The following is a 10,335-nucleotide window of genomic DNA, read 5'->3' on the forward strand; positions in this document are numbered from 1 at the left end:
TGTGTAAGAGTAGTCGGTTGATGAATTTGAGTTCTCTCGTTGTTATACCTCGGACCTGGACTCTTGTAGTTCTCATCTCGATGATAACGTGGTTCCAGATCCCAATATCGAGTGGAGGAGTTTGAAAAACTGGATCGGGGAACTGAGGGATTCCGAGGCAATGAAGGTTCCCTTGGAACTGAAAGTCTTCTTCTTACCAAGGGTGACCTTGATAGTTATGGATTCCGGGAAAACACATTCGGACGTCCATCCCTCATACCTCTAGAACTTGAATACCAAGAGAAGTCAGTTCCGTGTGAACTCGAGTGTCGGGTTGGATCCAATTCCAGATTATAATCCGAATCTGGTTAATTGCTATGATACCCAACGAAGTAAGGGATATACCTCTAGAACTTGAATCCCTCACCATGGTCGAGACTTGGTGGCCAAAACTGCCCCCTCGAGTTTCCATTAGTAGGCAATACTTTTGGAGGTGAACGACCCTCCTTCGTACGGTAGTAGTCTTGGAAAAAATGCAAATGAGCCTCCTGCCAACCACGTTCTGCCATCACAACATCCATAACGGCTTGGTTGGTTATGGCAGATTGGGGAGTATCGTTGTTAGGCTCATCTTCTTCACGTCCCTGTCCAAAATGTTGATCTCCTCTATGTTCAGATTGTCTTTGAGAAGTAACATGTGGGTTATTGATCTCGTTATTCCCCTCATTATCTTGATTCGCGTTGGCTCTTGTAGTAACCATGATTTTGAATCAAAGTGAAGAAAAGAATTATTATTTTTTTTTAAAGAACAACAAACCAAAGAAAAATTGGTGGGTAGGAAAACCTAGAATCGAAAAAATTTCGACCAAGAAATCAAATCAATTCTGTATGGTGTCCCCACAGACGGCGCCAATTGTGTGATGATCTTTCCTAATCTAGAAACACAAATATTTTGTTGATGATCAAAGAACAATGTGAAGTATTGGATCAAGAAGAAGATCGAAGAGATGTAGAAGATGATGAGTCGAACCACATTCTTTAATGGCTGCCTATGTATCCTGTGAATAGGAATCAAACTCAAAGCGTAGTTAAACTATTATATTTATAAGAATAGATGAGGTTTCCCAATTAGTGTTTAACTAGGAGACCGTCTCTTGTTAAGTATCATCTTGATGAATAGATGAGGTTTCCGGCCAATTAGTGTTTAACTAGGAGACTGTCTCTTGTTAAGTATCATCTTGATGAATAGATGAGGTTTCCATGCCAATTAGTATTTAACTAGGAGACCGTCTCTTGTTAAGTCTCATCTTGACTCTTCTAGAAGCCCTATGTTTCCCAAGTTAAATAGGTCTCCTTTATTGACTTAAACAACATAAAAACATGTTTAGGTTCGGAGTAGTAGTTAGAGCTCCGGATTTGGAGTTCATAGTTAGGAGTTGATTATACGAACCTACTACTCCAACTAGTTCCAAAGCCTACGGACCTGCTCCGAACCTAGTAGTTGAGTTCCGGACTAGTTCCAAAGCCTACGAACCTGCTCCGAACCTAGAAGTTGAGTTTTGAATTTTGAGTTCATAGTTAGGAGTTTGTTATACAAACCTACTACTCCAACTAGTTCCAAAGCCCACGAACCTGCTCCGAACCTAGTAGTTGAGTTCCGGATTTGGAGTTCATAGTCAGGAATTAGTTCCCCGAGCCTACTATTCCGGCCAACCAGTTCCGAACCTTCAATTCTCCGAGCCTACTCCAACCAATTCCGAACCTCCTCTTCTTATTTCAGTCCTGAACCTAGGAGGTGAGTTAGTCAAGACCTGGACTTAAAGTGTGTTCTGTTCTGGTACTTCCTACCCACACTAAGACCATACCCGAGCGTTAAGAAGATGTTGTCACATGTCACATATTTATTTGCTAAAATATGTACACACAAGTATCAACATTCAATAAAAATATACAATGAGTATCAATTTCTCATTAACAAATGTCAGAAAACCAAACTTAAAAATCTCAATTAAGATAACAAAAAAAAATATCGTTTGCCGAGAACATCAAAATTGATCACAGACTAACGAATCACACCGGTGCTTTCAATTATTTTCTTCTTGGGTCTACCAGGATCAATCTTCGAACTACACAGAAAAACCGCAGGAGAATCAAGCATGCGTCTTGGCATAGAACCATTCAAAACTGGCTTGATAGAATGTGAGTAACATTGCCTAAACGCGATCACATTATATCCTTCATCAATGTAGCCATAACATTGGCTAAATGCGATCATCGTATATCCTTCATCACCCTTACTACCAATATAGGCGATAACATGTATGCAAGGGAAATTATCGATACGCCAATAGTTACAAGTACATGTTCTATTCATCAAATCAACTGAATGCATAGATGGAACTAGGGGGTGCATGTGGGGGCGGTCGCACCCCCTAGACTTTGAAAAGCTCCACTACTACGTAAGTCATTGTCGAGAAAAATATCCCAAGTTTGAATGAATAACATAGCTATAAACTAGAAACTGATTTTCATTGGATCTAACCACCCTCAAAGTCCTTGCAACTTCAACCTTGCTAGCTAATACTATCTCCATTTTTGGACATAAAATGGAATTCTATTTCATAGACTCCTCCAATATGTTCCAACTCATTTCCATGATTCCAAAAAGCATAGGAGTAATAGGCAGGAAATGCTCCTTAGTGATCCATGCATTGAAACATTTAGCTAGTGTTGAGCATATCTCATTGTATCTAGCATCGCGGAAGTATGTATTATTTGCCCAATTTTCCAATCTAATATCTGTGACAAATACAGGAAAATAATTACCACAAAATCCAAAACAACAACAACAAATTCAAAATTTCAACAACACTATACCGTATTTAAAAGCGACTCAATCTTGAAGAAGTAAATCTTTGCGCACTAACACAAGTTACCATTGTCGAACAATCTCTAGACACAACTACAATATGAACTCTACCAATTTGTACATTAACAACACCCATCTCCTTAATACAACAACCCTTTTTCTCTTTTGCTCCTTAGATAATATCCTTAGTTCTTGCCACATAAAACCCTAAAAAATTGTAATTCAATTAATAAGATAAAACCCTAATTCATAATAAATTAAAAGTTCTACCTTGAGAATGAGCAAGAATTAAAGTTAGAGGGTTTTCTAATACTGCTAATGGATGTGTTGGTGGGTTTTGAAGATCAAAAGTGAAAGGTTGAGGTTTTAAAGGATTGGAATGACCAATTTTTTTGAATAGCAAGTCTTCTAATTCTTTGAAGTCTCATTCTTTTACTTCTTTGTCTAATTGGATGACACTCTTTTCTTCTTCTTCTTTCGTTTATGTCATTGGAATTGAAGTTTAATGTGTTCAATTTTGGGATTTTGAAGAAATGAATAAGAAATACCGTAAAAGGGTATATATGGTATTTTGAAAAAACAAATAAGGTACGGTTGGTTTTTTCTCGCGACTTTCCAAAAATGAAACCTTTATTTCACACTTTTAAAAAATAGGTGGGCATTAGACGTAATTCATAAAGTCAACAGGTTTTAGGCTAATAAAGACTAGAATCAGGGTTTTGAATTATGTAATATTAATTCGAAAGTAGATCTGTGAATATGCACCGACTCTTTTAAAAACTTGCTCAACAATCATAACTATACATATAAATTTTTTCTAATAAATCGTGATTCCTGTTTTCGTCAATTAATTTAATCAAGTCTTAAAACCCGTTTTAATTTGTCAACAAATTGTTTTAATTAAGTTTTAAAAACCCATTTTTTTAATTCGGGAAGGGATCCCGTTTTAATTTAGAAGTGTGATTCATGTTTTTAATAGGAGAATGATTGTCGTTTTAATTAGAAGTGTTAGATTTTTCTTTTTCAATAAGAGAGGAATTTCCATTATAGTAGGAAAAAAATTCTAGTTTTAATTGGAAGTGTTAGAATTTCCTTTTTCAATAGGAAATAAATTCTCATTTTAATAGAAGTTGATAACGTGGAATTTTAAGAGACCTAGAAAAATACCCTTTGTGGGAGTTTTAATATTAATACTAGAAAGTAGACCCACGTGCATACGCACTGACTCTTTTAAAAATTTGTTCAACAATCATAACTATGCATATATAAATTTTCTAACAAATCGTGATTCTTGTTTTTGTCGCTAACTTGTTTTTAATTTCCTAACAAATTGTTTTAATCAAGTTTTTAAAATCCGTTTTAATTTCTCAACAAATTATTTTAATTAAATTTTAAAAACCCATTTTTTAATTGGATGAGGGATCCTGTTTTAATTTAGAAGTGTGATTTACGGTTTTAATAGTAGAAGGATTCCTGTTTTAATTAGAAGTGTTAGATTTTTCTTTTTCAATAGGAGAAGAATTCTCATTATAATAGGAGAATGATTCTCGTTTTAATTAGAAATGTTAGAATTTTTCTTTTCAATAGGAGAAAAATTCCCATTTTAATAGGAGTTGATGACGTGAAATTTTAAAAAAGCTAAACAAATACTCGTTGTGAGAGCTTTAATATTAATACTAGTTTCTATGCCCGTGCATATGCACCGGCTATTTTGAAATTTATCTTTTTTAAAACTTGTTAACTTGAAACTTAAATTACCTGTTTGTAAGGGTAGAGATCTTGTACTTAATTTAGAAGTGTGATTTAATAGGTGAGGAATTCTTGTGCATCTGCACAGACTATTTGGATATTTATCTTGATTAAATCATATTACTGAGAGCTTTAATAACCCATTTTTTTGTGTCAGTTTAAATAGAATAGTCACTACACCATAATAGCCATTTTGTAACAGTGCAAATTTTCAATAGGTAACGGATATAATCAGCATTCGATCAAAGAATGATTATATCCGTTACTTACTACAACAAGTGTTACTTAAAATCTTGAATTAATATTTAATAATGTTTTTACGGTTATTTTGGGATATGCTAACATTTATATCCGTTAGAAAAGGAAACAAATATGCATAATAAATTGAAAAAAAAAAAAAAAAAAATCACAAGCGGGCAAATTTGGTAACGCGGTCACATTTCCCCCTTCTTTTTTCTTATTTTTTTCGGCTAACAATTAGAAAATTAGAAAAGGAATTATAATCTCGCCTCTTTTTTCGTACGGCAGGAAACAAAAAAAACCACTCTCTCTCTCTCTCTGAAGAACCCTAGTTTCTATTCGCATCTTCTACGATTTCTCATTCTCGACCTTACCAAGTCAATCTCTTCATAGATTCTTGATTTAAAAAGGTTAGTTTTTTTTACTCTCTCTCTCTCTACTCTTGGTTGTTTGTATAACTTATGGATGTAGTCCCAATTTCCAAAGGATTATAGAATTTGTCTCTGTAAACACATAATGCTCCGCTTTGCCACATACACGAAACGGACTTCATTAGGATATGTTTTTCGTGAGGGTCGTGAGAGGCTATCTCGAGAGAGGGCATTCTCTGTCATCGTTATTTCATTCTTGGTGATGAAAAATAGTTGTAGAGATTAAGATTTATATAGTTCGGCTTTGCCGCAAATAATGCGATAGTGATCGATGATTTCGAGCATCTGCAACTCCGGTGTCTTGTTTTATTGATGGTCTCCTTGTTCTCCCTCGTGTTTTGGTTATGGTTTGCTTCCCCTTTACTTGGAGACCCGAGTTTTGAGTTAGGGCCTTAGCTGGTATCTTTGATATTGTTCGAGACGATTTAAACTTAATGCAAGCTTAAGTCAGAATTTATAAAAGCAATATGTTTGTTTGCAAATTGCAAAAGGCATACTTTATTTGGTTAAATAGGAAATCAATCATTTACTCTCTAAGGAAGCCCATATGCATCCACACTCATTACAAACTGAAGCCTTAAAATCAATTATCCACCCCCCCTTCTTCCTCTACCTAACAATTGGGAGATCGATAGTTTTGTTTATTTTCTTCTTCTTCTTTCTATTAGCTATTTTAATATGAAGTTCTTATTTTCATTTATATCACTAATAAATGTGTAATTTTTTGATGCATCTGCGAGGTTCATAATGTTGGAGAAATGTTTGTTGAGTGTAAAGAGTAGGAACCGGGGTTAGCTTTTGCTTGGACTTTGGTTGCTTTGTGTTGTGGTTCTCATGGTTCACATATTTTGCATTCTCTTGGTATTCATATTGCCCACGGTATGAATTTCTTACTTTTTATCTGTTTATAGTGTAGTACTTGAAATGAAACAATGCCTAAGAATTTAATCTAATGCACATCGAGCTCAAAATGTTAAATGTTGAAAAAGATGCATCTTGAAGAAAAAATTGTTGAAGTACTTGATATGTAATAACATCATGTTTATCACAAGTTATGGAACTAATTGGAAAGAACACGACTTTTATCTTTAATTACTTCGGTTAGTTATCCAATCTTTGATATGGAAGAATTGTAGGTTTTGTAAATGTGTTCTCGATGTCCGCTTATTTGATTTGTTGGTGTAGGATCATTTTTCGATATATTGCATAACTCTTATGTGAAAGGTGGTCTTGCTTTGGGAGCTCATTGGGCCCGGGCGAGGTTAGTTTTGGTGTGCTAATTAATTTACTAGTTACGCTTTTCAACAAGACTGGATTTAGGTGCTGAAATTTGAAAGTAACCGTGCTTAGATTGAGTCATTGACAGTTTTGGTGGTTTCATTTGCTTTCAGACTTGCTTTTTGATGGTCTGTTAGCATTTGGCAAGGGTTCACCAAATATGAACTCTTTGTGGGATTTGGATCTATTCTTTTGCATTTCTTATAAGTCACGGTAAGGTTTGCCGAAAAAGTAGATCAATTTCTTATATAAATAGTTTTTTGAGTGATTTGGTTTATCCGTTCCTTTATAAGTTGTCTCTCCTAGTAGGTGTCATTGCTAAACCCGGGCTTGGATGGGATGCATCATTCTTCGATGAACCGGTGACTTTTTATAATCTTAATCTTTTAACTCCCCGATTGGTTTCTTAATGTACTCATGTACTTGTTTGCATGCCCAATCTTAGTTAATCAACAAGAGTAACCTTAGAAGTATGAAAGTATTAGAGGCATGTTTTTTTCCTTAGTTTCCATGGTCCACTCTTTGTGATATAAAACACCTATAGAAATCTAGATATCGAAGCTTTCTTGATCGGGCAATCGTAGATGAGACACTGTTTTGTTCTTCAGTATATGCTATAGGAAGAGTGCATTACTAATATGCATCATATTATTAATCGATTGAACTCGTTCATCGCTAATTTCACTACATTGTAATACGTTCTCCTTGCTAATCCTTGCCAATCGTATACTTAACTTGTAGGTCTGATCTCAGTGCCTGACTTAGATTTGAAGTAGTTACACTAAAATATATTGATAGGGAAAAGGTTTTGTTGAATATCACGAACAATATCAAAATATGTTCAAAACAATGAGACCGGAAAAACTTTTTTTGCAGCTCCCAAATGGACAAATTGTCAACTACTCATGGCAATATTATGTATGAAAAAGATGAACAGTGTATCCCTTGAATATAGTTCTCAAGATAAGCTGTGGTTTTTTAGTATGCAGGTCATGCTTCTTGGTTTTGTTCTTCTTGGGCGGCTCTTTGAAGAAAAAGCGAGACTTAGTGCTTCTAGTGACATGAATGAACTCTTAGTAAGTGCAACTATTTTTCAGACTTTAATTAATAGCATTCTAATAAAAATATAGATTTCTCTATGTCCGAAGTTTGAAACTAACTCAATTTTCTGCAGTCACTAGTATCTTCTCAATCACGATTAGTGATTACCTCGGTTGAAGGTGACCTATCTGGCGATATCGTACTCGGTTCCCGATTCAATCTGCATAGAAGTTCCCTCTCATTGATGATGTATGCGCGTCGGAGATTCAGTCTTAGTTTTACACAGGGGAAACCATTCCCCGTAGATGTGAGCCATTTAAGCAAGCTTTTACATTTCCTATGAGCTACTTACCATTTCTTCGTTGGACGGCCGACTTGCTTATGTGTACTATAACCGTCTTTTGACTACCGACTCGAGGGAAGGTTATGGCAAAAGTGAGGTGTTGTTGATGAGTCTATGCTTACAGGAGAATCTCTTCCTGTGTATAAAGAAAAGGGCTTTGCAGTTTCAGCTGGAACAGTAAATTGGGTATGCTTGCGTAAGCTTAGAGCTATCTGACTTATTAAAGGTTCAAAACGTTAGTCAAGTATAAAGTGGAATCTGGGTTTAAAATGATGTTTTCGTAGGATCTTTGGGTGAAATATACCATGGTGCTCTGATTATCTAACTCTAGGTTCTAAACTGGACATATTGCTTAAGGTGATGCTAAGTCGACTACGTGGAAAGAGTGCTAGAGTTAAGTGCAAATTTTGAAAGTCATTATCTGTTCTTACACATATTCACCTGCCATATTACAGCTGAGCGGGTGCAATCTGCAATTCAGAACTTAAGAGAGGAGTTCGGGGAGCAGCGTGTGTGGGTACTTAGCTTTTTCTCTTTTTGTTTTTTTCGTTTCATATTATCATTCTAATGTAGTTGGGCCTGTGCTATTGTCATGAGTACCATTTTTTATCGTAGGGTACTACCTGTGATGTTAAAGAAGGGAAGGATGTGAAGGCACTAGTTGCTTTTGCACATACAAGCTCAAACATATCGATATATGGGTATGTTAGTTAGAACTGTTTTCTCCTACAAAATCCTATCTTCTTGATGATATTAGTATAAAATGAATACTGTTTTCTACCCTGTTACACAGCTATTAGTTATAAGCTGCAGCCATAGTGAACCTGATATGTTTGTTTGTTTGTTTCTTTGTCTGGTTAGTTTGGGGCGGGGTGGGGAGAGTGGGAGGGGTCACTGAGGGGATTAATAGAAGATGAAAATTGTGCCTCGGTTAGAATTTGTCAAATCAGCTCCTGGTAGTCAGTATAGAATGAAGCCTCAAACAAAGACATCAGGAACTTGACTACTGTGAATGTTTTGCAGCCAACTAGTGAAGACTCAAAGTCACTGACCGATTTGAAATTTCACTAAAATTGGCTGCATCACACTTAAGTCATTATGTGGTTAGATAAAACAAGCTTAAGTCTGATTACAAGGCAGTTTATGGTTGAAATTATCTTGTGGATATAGGTCTCATCTGGTTGTCTTTTGGGTATTGTAGTCTTGCGCACCATACTTATTATAGTCTGACTGGTTATGTCCTATTTAAATGCTGTAAGTTAAAACTTTTTTCAACTGACAATTAAGTTGTCTATTCAACTTATATCGTTCTTTCATATTGGGGCTCAGTGTTTTGTGATCTCAACTTTTTGCCTCACTTCCATTTTTCACTGCACTTTGGGAAAGGATGCAGATCAATAACGCAGGATCAAATGCATACTGACTCTGAGGCCATTGGCGTAAACTTCGATGAAGATCTTATGTGAGTTTCGTGGAGAATTTTCTTACTGGATGTATTTCTTTCTCGAAGTTATTGGTCTTCTTTTTCGCGGATGCTCAAAGTAATCAGTATCATCATATGTGATGTCTAACCAATAAATTATTGGAACATGACATGGAATATGACGATGTAGTAAAAAGTTAAAACCATTGGAAATATTTATCTCTTGATTCACCCTTTTCAATCATTTATTGTTTTACGCAATTTTCTTGTGTAGTGAAGTTGTTACCACGAAATACCCTTGGCTTGATGATATGTTGTCGCGAGGTGAATATATATGCGGTTATCCGTCGTTTAGTGAATTTGTAAGTTCCACCAAAGTCCGGACACGGTTTATGGGTGATAATGATCTGCAGGGCAATAAATATGATGTTGAACCAAAGATCGAGGTGGTCATGTTTTCAACATGGATGGAGCTGGTTCAGATGGAAGACCGACTCCTAGGTATCATGTGTTTCTGCCCCTTATATTCTTCCTTTGCATATTGTAATCTTTAAAACTTTTGACTGATGAGACTAGCATCAAGATTATTTAGCTCTGTCGTGTCCTAAATGTTTTTACGATTTTTATGATTTTAAGAGGTAAAATCAGGTTCGTTTTTGCCTTATTTTGTTTTCCAGGTTCGCTGCTTATGGAGCGACAAAGCGCAGTGTGGTGCATCTAACAAAGTCATTACAAGTCTGTATTAAGCCTTAGTAGGGGTTTCTCCTCTCCTCTTTCTGAGCTCTAGTAAAGTTTGATGGAACAATTTGTCTAATTATTCCCGTGTGAATTAAAGATGCAGGATGTGAAAAAAAGTTGTCGTTCACAACTTGTCCAAAAGTTCTTTTTCTTTGTGACTTTTTTTCATATCTTTTAGCACGAAATTATTACTTCATAATTTGCCTGGAAAAATTAAGTATTGCTTGTTAACATCTTGGAAATA

General features: G+C 35.6%; 2 long non-coding RNA genes across 5 annotated transcripts; both read left to right on the top strand.

Annotated features, from left to right (window-relative positions):
* Window positions 1-8,020: 8,020 nt before the first annotated feature.
* Window positions 8,021-9,354, top strand: LOC147490184 (uncharacterized). 4 transcript variants are annotated; one of them, XR_015202020.1, is made up of 4 exons: window positions 8,021-8,116; window positions 8,386-8,447; window positions 8,546-8,631; window positions 9,324-9,354. It is a non-coding gene; the product is annotated as an uncharacterized LOC147490184 (long non-coding RNA). The 4 variants fall into 4 exon arrangements; XR_015202021.1 differs by having other exon boundaries at window positions 9,260-9,350; XR_015202022.1 differs by having other exon boundaries at window positions 9,317-9,350.
* Window positions 9,355-9,766: 412 nt separating this feature from the next.
* Window positions 9,767-10,089, top strand: LOC147490185 (uncharacterized). Its single transcript, XR_015202024.1, has 2 exons — window positions 9,767-9,854; window positions 10,031-10,089. It is a non-coding gene; the product is annotated as an uncharacterized LOC147490185 (long non-coding RNA).
* The last annotated feature ends 246 nt before the right edge of the window (window positions 10,090-10,335 follow it).

Source organism: Coptis chinensis, chromosome 7 (assembly GCF_015680905.1).
Source record: "Coptis chinensis isolate HL-2020 chromosome 7, ASM1568090v1, whole genome shotgun sequence".
Taxonomy (NCBI): domain Eukaryota; kingdom Viridiplantae; phylum Streptophyta; class Magnoliopsida; order Ranunculales; family Ranunculaceae; genus Coptis; species Coptis chinensis.